Source organism: Meles meles, chromosome 5 (assembly GCF_922984935.1).
Source record: "Meles meles chromosome 5, mMelMel3.1 paternal haplotype, whole genome shotgun sequence".
NCBI classification, from domain to species: Eukaryota; Metazoa; Chordata; class Mammalia; order Carnivora; family Mustelidae; genus Meles; species Meles meles.
The window spans coordinates 151,714,870-151,730,891 of record NC_060070.1 but is presented as its reverse complement, the minus strand read 5'-3'; the positions used below and the strand labels follow the sequence as shown (position 1 = coordinate 151,730,891).

The 16,022-nt window shown below is 46.4% G+C and overlaps 2 non-coding genes across 2 annotated transcripts; both read left to right on the top strand.

The window, feature by feature from the left end:
- The first annotated feature begins 7,043 nt into the window (after window positions 1–7,043).
- TRNAK-UUU lies at window positions 7,044–7,116 on the top strand. The gene has a single exon. It is a non-coding gene; the product is annotated as a tRNA-Lys (tRNA).
- Window positions 7,117–13,080: 5,964 nt separating this feature from the next.
- Window positions 13,081–13,152, top strand: TRNAM-CAU. The gene has a single exon. It is a non-coding gene; the product is annotated as a tRNA-Met (tRNA).
- Window positions 13,153–16,022: the final 2,870 nt, after the last annotated feature.

Here is a 16,022-nt window from a genome sequence, read left to right as displayed (position 1 = left end):
GCTCACAGGCCTGGAGTTTCTCCGAGGAGAGAGGGGCTCATGTCCCACCTCAGGACCCGCACTAGAGCATGGAGGCCCCAAAACATCTGGCTCTGGAAACTAAAGGGGCTCTGTCCAGGGCCCCCAGGCTGACTCACTCCTCTCAGAGCTGGCAGGATTCTCGGTGAAGGAGATTCATTTGCTAATCTTAAAGTGTCTGCTGGAGGGACAGGAGTCCACCAAGGGCATCATTCAGAGGTGGAGGAGAAGGCGAGTGCCATCTTTGCCCGCCCCTCTGCCTGGCCAGTGCAGATGGACGCACAGCCAGACCCTGTCGCACCAAGGCGGGGTCCCGAGCGCTCTCCATCCCTGAGGCCCTGCCAGCCCCTCGCTCAAAGCTTCCTGGCAGCTTCACTACCGCGGGGGACCCAGCACATTCCACAGGTCAAGTTAACTAAGTCAGCCAGAGAAACACTGTGTGATTTCACTTCTCTGTGGCGTCCGGAAAAAAAGCAAGTGAACAAGCAAAACAAAACTCAGACACAGAGAACGGATTGGCAGTTGTGAGAGGGGAGGGGGTTGGAGGACGGGTGAAGGGTGTCAGTTGTGTGATGAGGCAAGATAACTAGACTTAGGATCGTGGTAACTTTGTACGGTGCACAGATATCAAATTATTACGCAGTGCACCTGAAACTAATGTTTTCTAAACTAATGTTTTCTAAAATCTAAGCGATTTTACCTCAAAACAAAGCAAAAAACAAACCAAACTTCATTTAAAACCTTATCTGCACAGACAGTGCAGTGTTTGTGCAAAGACAGACAAATGGTCCAATGGGACAAGAAGGAGCACATTCTGTTCAAAATAACGGGAAGCAGATAGCGAAGAGTATGGAAAGGCAGGACTTTCAATAAATGGTGCCGGCATAATTACATATCTACATGGAAAAAAATACACCATACATAAAAACTAATCCCTGGGGACGCCTGGGTGGCTCAGTGGGTTAAAGCCTCTGCCTTCCGCTCAGATCATGATCCCAGGGTCCTGGGATGGAGCCCCACATCAGGCTCTCTGCTCAGCAGGGAGTCTGCTTCCCTCCTCGCCCCCAACCCCCACTGCCTGCCTCTCTGCCTACTTGTAATCTCTGTCTGTCAAATAAAATAAAATCTTAAAAAAAAAACAACAACTAATTCCTGGTACGTTAATGCTGAAATGTAAAAGGCAACAGTGTAACGCATTGAGAAGAGAATATAAACAAATACACTGCAGACTTTCAGACAGGAACAGGAATAGGACACAACAGCACGAAATGGGAAAAAGGGACAAATTTAATGAGATTACATTTACAGATTATTTTAAGAAGGACTTGAAGAACTTGTGAAATGAAGGACTTGTTCCTCAAAAAGCACTATGAAAGGATGAATCTAAGTCACAAAATGGCAGAAGATATTTGCCACATACATAACCGACAGGACTCGCACGGGAATCCGGAATCCGGAAAGAGCGTCTACGACTGTGACATCTGTGAGAGAGGACGGGAGCAGGACGGGAGCCTGGCCGGGCACGGTGCGCCTGCGACGTCACCAGCGTCTCTTCGGTTCGCTCTGCTCTCCAGAAGCCGGTCACTGCGGCCCCTGGGCAAGGAGAGGGTACTCGGACCACCTTCCGATGACAGGAGTGCCACAGAGTTTGTGGACCGATTGTATTATTTTTTAAAGATTTATTTATTTATTTGTGAGAGAGAGAGCGAGGACGGGCGTGTGTGCCTGCAAGTGAGCTGGGGGAGGGGCAGGGGGAGAGAATCTTCCGGCAGACTCCCTGCGGAGCGGGCAGCCTGTGGCAGGTCATCCCATGAAATCACGACCTGAGTCAAAACCAACATCCAGACGCTCACCTGACTGAGCTACCCAGGCGCGCCTGTGGACCTACTGGAAAACAACTACCTTGTCAACAAGCAACCTTGTCAGAAATCAGGAAAATGCAAACTAATCCTGTAATTAGATGCTATGGATCTTCCACCACAATTGCTGAAATTAAAAAGACAGCAAGTACTAATTATTGGCAAGGACGTGAAGTAATGACTTTGATCACTATTCTTGAGAGTCTAAAGTGACACAGAGACTGTGGAAAACAGGTGGGCTTTAGTAAGCTAGAGATGTGCATACCCTGTTGTTCTAGATCTCTCCCCAAGAGAAGTAAGTGCGCGTGTGCGGCAGGAAGCTCGTAGGAGAATTTTCACGTAGTGTTGTCCGTAGAGCCAACAGCTGGGAACAACCGGAGCAAACATTTGCACTCGCTCGGATAAACAGTGTCCAGTGCTATTCAGCAGCTGACAACAGGTCTGAGCTGCAGAAAATAATACGGACGAACCTTACAAAGAGAATTTTGTGAAAGGTAGACGCAAAGGAAGCATTTAAGATGATGATACTTATGTACATTTAAAAAACCAGACAAAATGGGGTGCCTGGGTGGCTCAGTGGGTTAAAGCCTCTGCCTTCCACTCAGGTCATGATCCTAGAGTCCTGGGATCGAGCCCCACATCGGGCTCTCTGCTCTGCAAGGAGCCTGCCTCTTCCTCTCTGTCTGCCTGCCTCTCTACCTAGTTGTGATTCCTCTCTGTCAAATAAGTAAAATATTTTTAAAAAAAACAGACAAAATTAAGTTATATTGTTGAGGGATATATGTGTACATGGTAAAATGTATTAAGAATGTAAAAAAAGTCAGGACCGAGTTTTTTCTGGTGGCGTAAGGAGCACATGGAGGTCAGAGATTTACAGGGAAGAGACACACACAACTTCTCATTGTCGGCAGGCACCGATCACTGTCCCGAGTGACAGTCAGATGTTCGCTTTGTAATTCCTGGTTAAGCACAGATGTTGATTTTATTTGCCTCTCTGTTATATTTCACAATAAAAATATAAAACAGCACGAAGAGAGACAAGGAAACTTCCTCTGAATGAACACGTAAAGATTTCCAACCTATATCGTGAAGTATCAAAAGCAAGGCTGGGAACAAGTGAACATAGTTACGCGAATGTGGGTAAACTCCAGAAGGAGAGGCTGGAAGTGAAAAACAGCAGAACCTGTGGGAGATGGGGGACAAAGTCGGAACCAGGTAGGTAGGTAGGTAGGTGACAAGGGAAACGTCACTGTATAATCATTTTGAACTCTGGGAGTCCATTACTATTTCCAAATACTAAACAACCAAATGAGTAACATCTCTCAACGCAGCATTCGGAAGCCTTACAGGACGTGCCTTCTTTAGAACAGTTTGCCACGCCGTGGGGCCTTGTGCCTTATACCCTTGTCCTTGGACACCAGGGGCTCAGAAGTCAGGGTTTATGCAGGGCAGCATGAAGGTCTGGGAAGGGGATGAACTAATGATGGCGCGTGCGCCTCTGCAGGTGGGACTAGGGGTGTCAGGGGCTCATCCCAGCGCGAGCGTTAACCCCTGCGTGGGCACTGGCGAGCACGTCAGACCCCGCGATTAGACAGAAGACCCACCGTTAGCCACCGAGATTTATACACCCAACCAGGAGCCCTATAAACAGAGTCTGGAACGCTTTACCTACGAAAAGCCCATTTCTGTCCCCGTTCAGGGTTAAGCTCCTGAAATTTGCTTACATACCCTCCTGCAGAAGCCTCACTGGCCGAGTGTTTCCTACATAAGTAACCGGCCAACCTTCACTCAACAACTTGTTGAACCTTCACTTGTTCAACCTTCACTCAACAAACCGTTAGCGAGTAGCTACCTGTGTGCCTCTAGATACCAGGACGATAGCTGGGAACAAAATGCGCAAAAATCTCTGTCTTCGTGGAGTTCGTGATCTTATCGGAAATTCAGACCAATGAATGAAAAATATATGTCCTCATAAAAAATAAAGCAGGAAGATAATAGGGATGACTCCTTAAAGAGTGTTTTTAAATGTGTTGAACAGGTAAGATTTCCCCGAGAAGGTGATATTTGAGCAAAACTCTAAAACAGGAGGAAATGAGTAAGGCATATATTGGGGGGGGGGGGGGTTCCAGGCAGGAGCGCACGTGGAGGGCAGGCGAGCAGGGGTGGGAGGCTTTGTGGCTGGGGAGGGGGAGGAGGGAGCGGGGGCTGGGCCCAGGTCGCAGGAAGCTCTTCAGCTTCCATCCTGGAATCGGAGCGGAGCCCTTGGAGAGTTTTCCACTCATTCTGTGTTTAGAACAGACAGGAAAGGGGCCAGGGGAAATAGGAACCCGGAGAGCAGCGGAGTCCATTGCCAAAATCTAGGCAAGAGGTGATGGTAGATTTCTCGTGTGATGGCAACAGGAGGAGGAAGCAAAGGTGGGGAAATGGATACATCTTGAGGGCGGAGCTGGGAGCTGGGCTCTAGGATCGGAGCCCAAGAGCATATTCAGCTGGAGTGGTGGCCTCTTGAGATGGGGAAGATGGGGAAGGAGCCAGGCTGGGGGAAAGACCAGGAGTTCCGGTTTTGACAAGGTCAGGTATAAATTCCCGCGGAGAAGGCAGGTGCGTAAGGGAATGTGGAGCTTGAGGGAGCAGCCCACGACGGAAAGAGACATGTGCATGTACGTGGTGTTGAAGGACTGAGCCCTGAGCATGCTAACGGTTAGGGAGGGAACATACAAGAGAGTGATAACACGACACGCAATAAGTGCCATTCATCAAACTGAGACAATCTCAGGAATCCTGGGATATTCCAGGAACTTCAAAAGCCGGTCTGGAGGAGTCAGCAAAAGCTTCTAGAAGGTGGTCATGGGTAACGTGGGAACTGAGATCCAAAGAACAAGTAGGAACTGGCAAATGGAAAAGGGGGCAGGAATTCGAGGGCAGCCGGCCCTGCCAAGTGGGAAAGCAGGAGAGGACGTGTGACAACAGGAATCTCACTGTCCCTGTGTGCTCCAGCCTCTCTGTCACGCTCTCCATCAGAGGACTGGGGAAGTTGCACTGGAGAGATTTAAAATCCGGATTTGGTGGGCAGTATTTTACAGCCTCCAGTCAGGCGTGTGCAGAGTGCCGCTCTCACGGGGCACGGGGCCGTGTAATTCCTGAACCCTTCCGGGGCCATCCGGGCTTTGGGAAGCGGGTTCGGGATCTGCATCCTGGGTGGATTGGGAAGGCATGAACTTGGAGTTGCTGCTGGAACCACCTGCTTTTCAAGGGGACTGGGTTTCAAGAGGCTGAGAAAAGGGAGGAGGAATGAACGAGGAGGACAAAGGAAAAAGACAGATGCAGGGAAAGGAATGAAACCACCTTCACACTAGAAACATTAATTGTGATACTGGAATCTCATGCCAGCGAGAATACACCTGCCTTGGGGTCTGGAGATCAACAAGCCAAAGCCGCCCTTGACTGTGAGTTTTATAAGCAACTTCTGCTGAACTCTATCCAAACAGTTTAACTACTGTTAACTTCTATATCTTTCCTATTTAATTAAACAGGGTGACAGAAAATTCGCCTTCTGAGAATCAGTCTGCCAGGGAAGTACAACTCTAAATCCCACATCCTCACCTTCCTCAGAAAAATCTCACCCTTCTCCTGGTAAATTAAGACATTTCTGCAAACGAAGACTCATCTGACTGTGGCACATTGGCCTGGATTTGTGGAAACGCTGTCCTTGTGGATTCCCAGTGTGGGAACAATTGGAAATACTGAGTCAGAGACGCCTCCTTCAGCTGAGGTGGCCTCTTATGGGATTTCATTGTGGGGGCCGTAACTGGGGGAAAACAAATTCTACATTCACGTCCATTACATCTTCCAGGAAAGGGCTCTTCAAATTCTTCAAATTATCTGTTACTTTGCACTACAGGTAGATGCAAATACAACCCTATCCATAAGAAGTAGTCTTTAAAGATTTGATTTATTTATTTGACAGACAGAGATCACAAGTAGGCAGAGAGGCAGGCAGAGAGAGAGGAGGAGGAAGCAGGCTCCATCCCCAGATCCCAGAATCATGACCTGAGCCAAAGGCAGAGGCTTTAACCCACTGAGCCACCCAGGCGCCTCCATAAGACGTATTCTTAACATAGATTTGGGGTCACAGGAAATACCGTCAGATTTCAATGTTTATACTTGTATTAGATACCTAAAAGTACGGTAGGAATATCAAGAAAGACTAAATACAAAATGACAGTATTGAGAGATAAAAAAAATCTATGGGAGACACAGAATGGAAATAACAAATTCAAGGAGATAAAGGATCAATGCAAAATCTTCCACAGAAGATTAAAGAAGGGGTCTCTCTCTCTCTGTCTCTGTCTCCCTCCTTCTCTCTCTCTCAGTGGATATTGCTAAGTATTAAATTACTGAGCTTTTTTAGATTCCTTTGATACAAGTCACAATACCCTTCAGAAGAATTTGAACATGTGAAGAAAAACGCTACATGTCCAGGGAAAATTGTAAGAGGGAATATCAAGTTGTTAAAATTCTCTTAGGGGTTCAGAACGTCAGTGAAATGTGCAACATTGGGCCACTCATGGTCATCAGACATCTCTCTTCCTTTTTAATGTCTTGCTTTTTTCTTGCACCAAGAAAAAAATTGGTAGATGTTACCAAATTTGGCAGATTCTTACCATTGTTCTCCTTTGGTTGCTTTCCATGTTTCTTCTCGCTTTTTATTATTCGTTTATATTTTTGTTGTTTCTTTGTTCTGCTGTGTTTCCTTTTTGGTTATTTCTTGGTGCCCAGTAAATGAGAGCTGACAGATTTCACTACGCATTCCCTAAATATTTACTGGGAGCCATCTGCTGGTTTCTTCTGTTTATTTTTCCTTTCTACAAGTACCCAAATAAGGATTGTTTTCTTGATGCCATTTACATTCCTTCTCTACCTACCTACAGAAAACATAAACAAGGGCTGGGTGCATTGGCTATAGAGGTTACACACCTGCTCAGCTGCCTTTCCTGAATGCAAGAATGAATCTGCCACGCTATTAAGCTTGATCCTATTTATGCACGGAGGAAGCATCTTTCCCAGGGCCTGGGTAGCTCAGGTGCCTTTCCTGAATGCAAGAATGAATCTGCCACGCTATTAAGCTTAATCCTATTTATGCACGGAGGAAGCATCCTTCCCAGGGCCTGGGTAGCTCAGTTGGCAGAGCATCAGACTTTTAATCTGAGGGTCCAGGGTTCAAGTCCCTGTCCAGGCACTGTGGTCCTTGCCTTCCCTTGGTCTGAGGATTGTTAAGTTGGGTTCCACTTTGATAACTTTTACCTGTCTAGAGTGAGACACCAAAAAGTCAGTCACCTGCAACCTTAACCAAAGTAGCTGAGATCTGCTATTCTCTTCCAAGCAGAAAAGGACTTCAGCGCTTCTTAATAGAGATTTCCCCAGGAGCACAGTACAAAGGCTTACAGTCCAAGGAGTATAAGAAAGCTATCCCTCCAGACTAGGGTGTTTTTTAAAAGGATCTGGAAACGATATTTATTGAGTGAAGTGTTCGCTGTGTCAAAACCTGGGCCCTTTAGATTTTCAATCCTTCACACTCACAACTGAGCTTCTTGGCAGGTGGGGAGAGCTGTCTGCCAAGTCCTGGTGACGTCACATTCTAATGTAAGACAAAGGTGCTGCGTTACATGACAGACACTGCAGTAAGGTCTTGGGTGAGACACTCAGCATCCCCAGAAACACGGACACTTTGCTGTTCATTTCTGCAGTCTGGGCCAATTGTGAGTTGGTGGTGCAGACTGCTCAGTGGCTTGTACTTTTCTCTAGAAACATACATTTCCCTTCCCTCTCTGCCTAAGGATTGTACTTCCCATTCCCTTTGAAGATGGTATGATGGTTTACATAGAAAATCCCAAGGACCCCAAAACAAACAAAGCCCTCTTAGAACAATTATGTATGTTCAGCAAAGTCACAGAATACAAGATCAAAATACAAAAATCAATTGTATTTCTGGACACCAGCAATAAGCACGTGGGAGCCAGAACTAAAATACAGTTCCACGTACATTGCTTGAAAAAATAACTTAGAAGCAAATCTACTGGAACATGGACGTGCTGAAAAATACAAAACCATAAAAGGCTGATAAAAGAAATTGAGGACCTAAAAAAATAGAGAGATATTCTGTGTCCACTGACTGAAGACTCAGATAGGTCAAGTCTTCTCAAAGTTAGATACAAGTTTAACAAAATTCCTATCAAAATCCAGGTGAGTTATTTTTGTAGATATGAACCTGACTATTCTAAAATCTATATGGAAAGGTAAATGAGTTAGAATAACTAAAACAAATTTTGAGAAAAAGAGAAAGTGGAAGAAATCACTCTTATTATTTCAAGATGTTTGACAGGCACAGTAATAAAGACTATACGTTATTGGCAGAAGGATAGACATACAAGTCAGTGAGACAGTACAGAGAACCCAAAAATCACCACATACATTACAGCCAAGTTATTTTTGACAGAAGTACAAAAGCAAATTAGTAGAAGAAGGAAATCTTAGTCTTTTCAAAAAAAAATGGTGGTGGAGAAATTTGACATCCCTAGACAAAAAAAAGGAAAAAGGCATTAATCTCAACCTAAACCGCACACTCTATTAAAAAATTAACTGGAAATGATAGATTGAAAGTAAAACATAAATGCATACAACTTCTAGGAAAAAAAAAAACAAGAAAATTTGGAGGACCTCAACTCGGAGAATTGTAGACATGACACCAAAAACACACCCATAGAAGACAAATCTGACCAACTGAATTTCATTAAAATCAACAACTTTTCCTCTGCAAAGGACCCTCTTAAGAGAGCAAAAAGGTAAGTTACAGATGGGAGAAAATGTTTGTAAGCCACACATCTGGCAAAAGACTCACGCTAGAACATACAAAGCACTCTCAAGACTCAACATGAAAACCACAGTTGGAAAATGGGCAAAAGACACGAAGAGACACTTCACCAAAGAGGATTTACAAACGGCACAAGATGCGCGATAACTACTCAGCTAGGAAATGTGAATTAAGACCATAATGAGGTATCACTGCACATCTGTTAGAAGAGGTTAAAGAACAAATTTTTTAAAAAATATTTTATTTATTATTTGACAGTGAGATAGAGAGCACAAGCAGACAGAGCAGCAGGCAAAGGGAGAAGCAGACTCCCCACTGAGCAGGGAGCCCGATATGGGGCTCGATCCTAGGACCCTAGAATCATGACCCAAGCTGAAGGCAGATGCTTAACCGACTGAGTCACCAGGTGCCCAAATGAATAAGCCTTGTTTGACACTGCCTATGGCTGGCTACGACGCAGCGACCCTGCATCTGTCACCCATGGCTGATGGGAATGGGAGAAGGTGCCGTCACTCGGGAAAGCAGTTCGGCAGTTTCTTAAAGAAACTACACATAACACTCACTCTACCATCCAGCAATTCCACTGCCTGGCATCCATCCCAGAACAACGGAAACTTAGGTCCACAGAAAAACCATGCACTATTCTTCAGAGACACCTTATTTGTAAGAGCCCAAACTGGAAACACTGGAAACTGGACCAACAGGTCCCTCAGCGGGTGACTGCTTACACCAACTGTGGTATCTAGTCCATGAAATACAGCTCAGCAGTAAAAAAACATGAATGAACTAGTGATATATGCAACCATTTAGATGGATCTCAAGGGCACTGTGCTAGATGAACAAAGCCGATCTTAAAAGGTCACATACTTTTTGAGATCCATATATATATCGGGCTCAAAATGACATTCCAGAGAGGAAAAACAGATGGGTGGTGACCGGGACTGAAGGACCGCAGGGAGTGGTGGGTGGGTGTCAGTATGGAGAGAGCATGAGAGAGATTATTTGTGGTAACACAGCGGTTTCGTATCTGGTTGCAGTGGTGGTTACACAAATCTACACAGACAACAAAGTGACAGAACGACACACACACAGCAATGGAAGGTGAGAATTACTCATCCTAGAGAAAGTGTGAGGGAACTTAATACACAAGCATCTTTGAGGTATTCACAGAAAACAGAGGGTGCGTGGCATCTATCCAAAGCCTTTGGGTTTACTGGTCCTGCCATTTGCACAAAAGCTTGAAGAAGTCATGGGGGGCTAAATCCTATAGAGATATGAGGTAAGAATTCTCTTAAGTCGAGGGAACCGTCAGAACAATATGTTGGATGCAAAAAATCCTTCAGCAGATGAAGGGGAAAAGAAACCACCTCACAAACGTAGCACCGAGGTGGAAAAAGCTGAACCAGAGAGGACTGCTTTAGAATGCGCAATATTCCTTCACCCACCGCGGGAATAAACACACAGAGAGGCCGAGTACCGACTCTCCGAGTTAACATGGTTACTGTGTCATACCAAAAAGAAAAGCTGGTGGAAACCAACCTCTTTCATTAACTCTGACTGCTGGTCCCGCCCTCAGGAAAAGGTCCCTGTCTTCCACCCCATTATCCCACCCCAGAGGGACAAGGCATTTCTAATACCATTATAAAGGCGACAGTGTTTTTCAGTCCATCCCGTGTCTCAGAAGTGAATGAGTGTAAAGTCAATATTTTGAAAAAAGGTCAAGACTGGTATTTTAATAAATGACATAGAATACAATAGGAACAGGAAATATCAGAATGGACCCCATGTAGTATAATGTTGTGTGGTGGAGCTCGGTTTCTCTCTCTAGATGGATGCGGTTAAATATACTCCCTATATAGACACATACTTGTTTTCATACGGTATTAAGCTGTGATTTAAAATGTATTTCTGACTCCGGGTTGCAGTCAGAAAAATTGCAAAAACAAAAAAACAAAAAACAAAAAAACACAAAAAACCTGCTTTTTGAGAGGACAAAGCATCTTTTGAAGTGGCGGCATCTCCTTGGGATGAGGAAGATCTTGGAGGGTAAAAGCCCGAGAGGAGGAATCACGTTTCGTCTTGGATCCCGAGTATCCCTGCGGGCTTAAGAGGACAGGTTGCCCGCGGTCTGGTTCCTCCTCCGGGCTCCCTCCTTCTTCACGTGCAGGCCGGGGAAACAAACCTGAGTTTGTCCCCGTCTTGGCCTGAGGAAATCTGCGCCGACGGAAGCTCGGTCCCACCCGGACCGCGGTAAGGAGGCCCAAACGAAAGGCCCTTTGAAGGAAGGGCCTCCCTGCAAGCGAGGGAAACCTGAAATGGGCCGAAGTGACTAGCGAGGTTTCTCCGTCTGTCTCCGCGAGGGGACGCTGGAGTCTGGGAGCTGTCCGGCTCCGGAGGCCGCGGCTGGAGCAGCAGGAGCCCGGCGCGCGAAAGGTGCGCGCCCCGGCTCTGCCCCGGGAACGGCGGTGCGCAACCTCCCCTGCCGAGCTGCGCCCCCTGGGTTGTGCTGTGCGCGCCCCGGCTCTGCCCCGGGAAGGGCCGCGTGCGCCCAGATCTGTCCCGGGAACGACGGTGCGCAGCCTCCCCCGCCGACCCGCGCCCCGGTTCTGCCCCGGAAAGGGCCGCGTGCGCCCCAGCTCTGCGCGGGGAAGGGCTTTGCGCGCGGCGGGGAATCGTCGCGGGGCCGGATCGTCGCCTGGGCCCGCCGCTGCGCTCGCCACGCTTCCCCAGAGAAAAACGCTGCAGAGGCCGCTCCCTCAGTGTAACTGCGGACGGGGAAACTGAGCGAAGGGAGACACCAGCATGCAAGCCACCGCCTAGCCGCGCGGCTGAGCGAGCTCCCCAACGCGCGGCATCCTCGAGTTGACCTTGATAAAGATAAGAGGTTCACAGCGGCGCAGACGGGCCAAGCACCGAGTGTCCTCACAGAGGCAGCGACAAACGGGGGCTGGTGTTCCAGGACGTCCTAATGATGAAGGAGCAGGAGGCTGGCTGAGGACAAAGCAAAAGCTGGCACCTCCACCCCCTCTCCATCCACTCCCCTTGGTAGTGTGTGTGACATTCCTCAGGCACCCCTGACCACCATAAGCGAGAAACAAATAGTTCCCCTTGGTTTACAAATGTCCTAGAGATCTACAAAGAAGTTACCTTGTGCTATTGATAATTTCCAGAGGCAAATAACTCAGTTCCTCAAGCCCTCCCCTCCATACACAAAACTGAAGGAGGCTGAGTCCAGAAGGAAATGTAAATAAAGTTCAATCTCTTCTGAGCCTAAATCTCACTAACAAAGACGCTTGATACCAGGATTGTGACATCCCACCAGGAATCTCCCAACTATCTTGATATTAATAGCTTGCCAAAAGACAACATTGACCAAGCCTGAAGACCTCTCAGTATCCCCGAAGATACTCCCGGCACCTTGTGGGCCCTCTTTAGCATATGAAAACTCCGTTGAAACCTCCCCTTCCCTCACCTTTCCCTCACCTTCCCCCAACCGCAGGGTACAGAATCTGCCAACCCTCACAACCCGGAGCAGCAGCTCTTCCCGCCCACGGGTCCTGTCCCCGTGCTTTAATAAACCACCATTTTGCACCAAAGATGTCGCAAGAATTCTTTCTTGGTCATCGCTCCGGACCTCAACCACTGAACCTCACCTAGGTTCTAGAACTTCATCACTAACAAGTTCTGCTCTCTCATAAAAGCCACAGGAAATGGAAGCTCCTATCTTTATTAGTCTCTTATTTTTTATTTCTCTGTGTCATAATGGCCGCAAACGAGGTCCAATGGACATTGCGGCCACCACGTAATCACTTGAGCTGTAAGTTGGGTTAATTCCCTTTATTCCGGGTGCATCGTCCTTGTGGAAGTCTGCGTCCTTGCAGGCAAATACAAAACTTTTTTTTTTTTTTTTAAATCCAAACAATTGTCCTTGAGACTTTTGGAGAGGAAGCAAGCGCCGCGGTCAACAGGATTCCTCTCTCATTGATGGTGGTTCAGGGTCGGCTCCGGCTGCTCGGATTCCGCCCAAAAAGGCTCTACCAAGTTTTTCTCGACTCGCTCTTTCTCGACTCTCTGAGCAGAGAGCCGCTCCAGAAAAGCTAATAAAATTAAGAGAAAAAAAAAATCTCGAGCTTGGACACTCTTTTGGCAGGCTGGAAAAGCGCAGCCCTGGAGAGGACGGCCCTTGGTCACCTGGTCGTGAGGTTCTCCCGCACGGGGAGAGGGTGACCAAACCCATGAGAAGGGAAGGAGTTAAGGGGAAAGGATCATTTTCCCAACGTGGAAAACATGATCCTTATCATTAATAGACAAAACAGAAAATTACAGGCCACAAGCAGAGTGGCGCAGCGGAAGCGTGCTGGGCCCATAACCCAGAGGTCGATGGATCGAAACCATCCTCTGCTAGGAAGCTTTTATGCCTACTTCCCGCCAGCGAAGTTTTATTCATTAGGCCATGACAAAAACATAAACGAGTTCCTAGATCTTCCATATCCTCCTCTACTTTGGATTCCTCTTCCCCAGCTTTCTCCGAAATCATGCTGTCTCCCAGAAGACAATTCTCAAAGGTTTCTACCAATCTGGTTCCTGGAACTGTAACATTCTTTCCATCCAGGGTGTCCAATAAAGGAGCCGGTGGAGTATTCCTTCAGCTGAGGTGGTCTTACAGAGAAGAAGGTATTTACTTCTGTTAGATCTTCCAGTAAAGGGGTTTTCAAATTTATTATCTACTTGTGATCTTTTTTTTTTTTAAGATTTTGTTTATTTATTTTGACAGAGATAGAGAGATCACAAATAAAGAGGCAGGCAGAGAGGGGGGAGGGGAGCAGGTGACCCCAGGCCGATATGATTTAAATGTTATACTCTGAGACCTCTGGGGCCTCTTGAGAAATGGTGAGTGTGTTTTGCATATGGAACAGACATAGATCCTTCGTGGCCAGAGGCCAGGCTCTGGAGGAAGCCTCCAAAGATGACCTCCAATGATCTTTACCTCTTGATATTCATGCCCTTGCACAGCTCTCTGGGTCATTGTATCAGGGATGGTCTTTTGTGACCAAACTTCTGTGATGGATCTGGCTCAGTGGGAAGCCAGTCGCTAAGCCTGGAGCAGCCGTGTGGGGGGAGGGGAGGTGTGAGGAAGAGAGATTTCCTGCCAACACCTCCTGGAGCCCGGGGCCCAGGATCCTCCAGCCACCGTGAAACACTGAGATGACTAGAGCTCTAGCTGTCATCTTGTCTGCAACCTCGTGAGAAACCATGAGATGGAACTACCCAGATAAGACATTCCTCAATTTCTGACCTCTAGACACCATGAGATAATGTTGTTTTTTTCTAAACCACTGAATTTGGAGTTGTTAGAGAAGCGAGTAATACAAAGCTCAAACTAGGGGACTTAGTGCCCCCTGAACTACTCAGGAAAGGCAGCCAGGATGCCCATCCACTCAGAGGTGCACTGTGGGGCTCTGGCTTCTCAGGACCGGGGATGTTTTCCACTTCTTTCACACCACAGCTTTCCCAAGGGACAAGAGCATCTTCCCTGCAGTTCACTGGGAGTGAGGGTTGAGTTTTCTCTCTAGGTCATCATTAATCTGAGGACACACTGGGGGGACACATGATGATAATATAGGTTGTTCTCCATTTTGAGGGGCTCCCAATGATGTCACTTTGCCTCAAGGTAGCAGCTGCCAAAACAGAAGGGCAATTTTGCCTCCCCGAGACATACCATGCTGAGCTGCTCTATGTTCTTTTCCTTCTAGGCTCTTTTTCTGTGTGTCCCTTAGGCCTCTTATGTTACTTATTGTCATTTTCTAACATGAATTCTTTTTTCTCTTTTTTAACTTTATTTAAGTCATCTCTGCACCCAACATGGGGCTCAAACTCACGACCCCAAGAGGAAGAGTCACAGGCTCCTCCAACTGAGTCAACCAGGTGCCCTTCTCGCGTAAACTCTTACAGAACTGATTAAAAGCATACGCATTGATTTATAACATTCTTAAACTTTTGAAGAGTGGGTTTATAACTTTTTAAATCACACACATCATAAGAATGTAGGTCAGTAAATTTCCACACAGAAAACCCACAAGTAGGCTCCATCTAGTTCAAGAAGTAAGATACTGCCTACACCTCAGAGACAACCATTGTCTACCTGCCAGTCCCTTTTCTCTGAAAAGGAAGCACCATCCTAACTTCTTTCCGTTTTGCTGGGTAGGCCCCATGCATGGAGCCCAGTGCAGGGCTTGAATTCATAGACCCTGAATTTGATTTTACCATGTAGTGACATTTTTTAAATTTTTACTACATTAGAATTTTTTATTGATGTAGTTTCTGTTGTTAGAATTTCTATGTACATTATATTGTATGTATTCATCTACAATGTGCTCTTTTATTCTTGATAAGACTTTCATAGATTGACTCTAAATGGATTAATAGTTTCCAAATTTTTAATCTAGGGGTAATCAGGACTACTGTCTACAGTCATAGGATTCTAAAACGATGCTCTCCTGCAGTTAAAATCATTTTTATCAGTATTTTTTAGACGTAAGAGAAATCTCCATCGTAAACAAGTGGAAACGATCATATTTGAAATGGCACAGGTAGATCTGGAAACTCTATTATCATATTTAATCAACACTACGGCACGGACAATTGGGCAGCAAGATGAATATTAGTGATGTTCTCCGGCATCAGGTTTTTCTCATACACAGAGCCCATATGAATGGAAAGACCCGAGTTAGTCCCATAGAAGAAAACAAAGCAGAGGACAGTACAGGTGGCTTTTTGTCTCTGGAAAAGACTGTGGAGAGAGGCTGGGACTGTGAGTAAGCATGGCTGACTGGTGACGCCCAACAGGACAACTGCCATATACAAACTGGTCCAAATCATGAAGAACAAAAAGAAGAAATCTTGCATAAACATGACACTTTGAGATAACACTGCATAATGGTATGTGAGTGTCTTATTTTACAGAACATCAGAGAATCCACAAGTCCAAGGTCAGTGGAAGTGCCCGTAGCGGGAGAACTTAAAGTCACCCACGTGTTGATTAGCCCATCACTTACCCAGGAATGAATGAACAAGGGCAGAAGGTGTGTGAAGGTTCTGGGCTTGAACCATGCCCACCTGGAATGAGTGGGACTGATAATAATGGCCTGAGATGGACTCAGTCTTGAAGAAGTGCAAATACAAGCCCTCCGTGTCACTGCTTTACAACCAACGTCCTCCAAAATATCTCTAATTCCAAAGGATGTCATCATATACGGGACCCGCTGAAGAGAGAT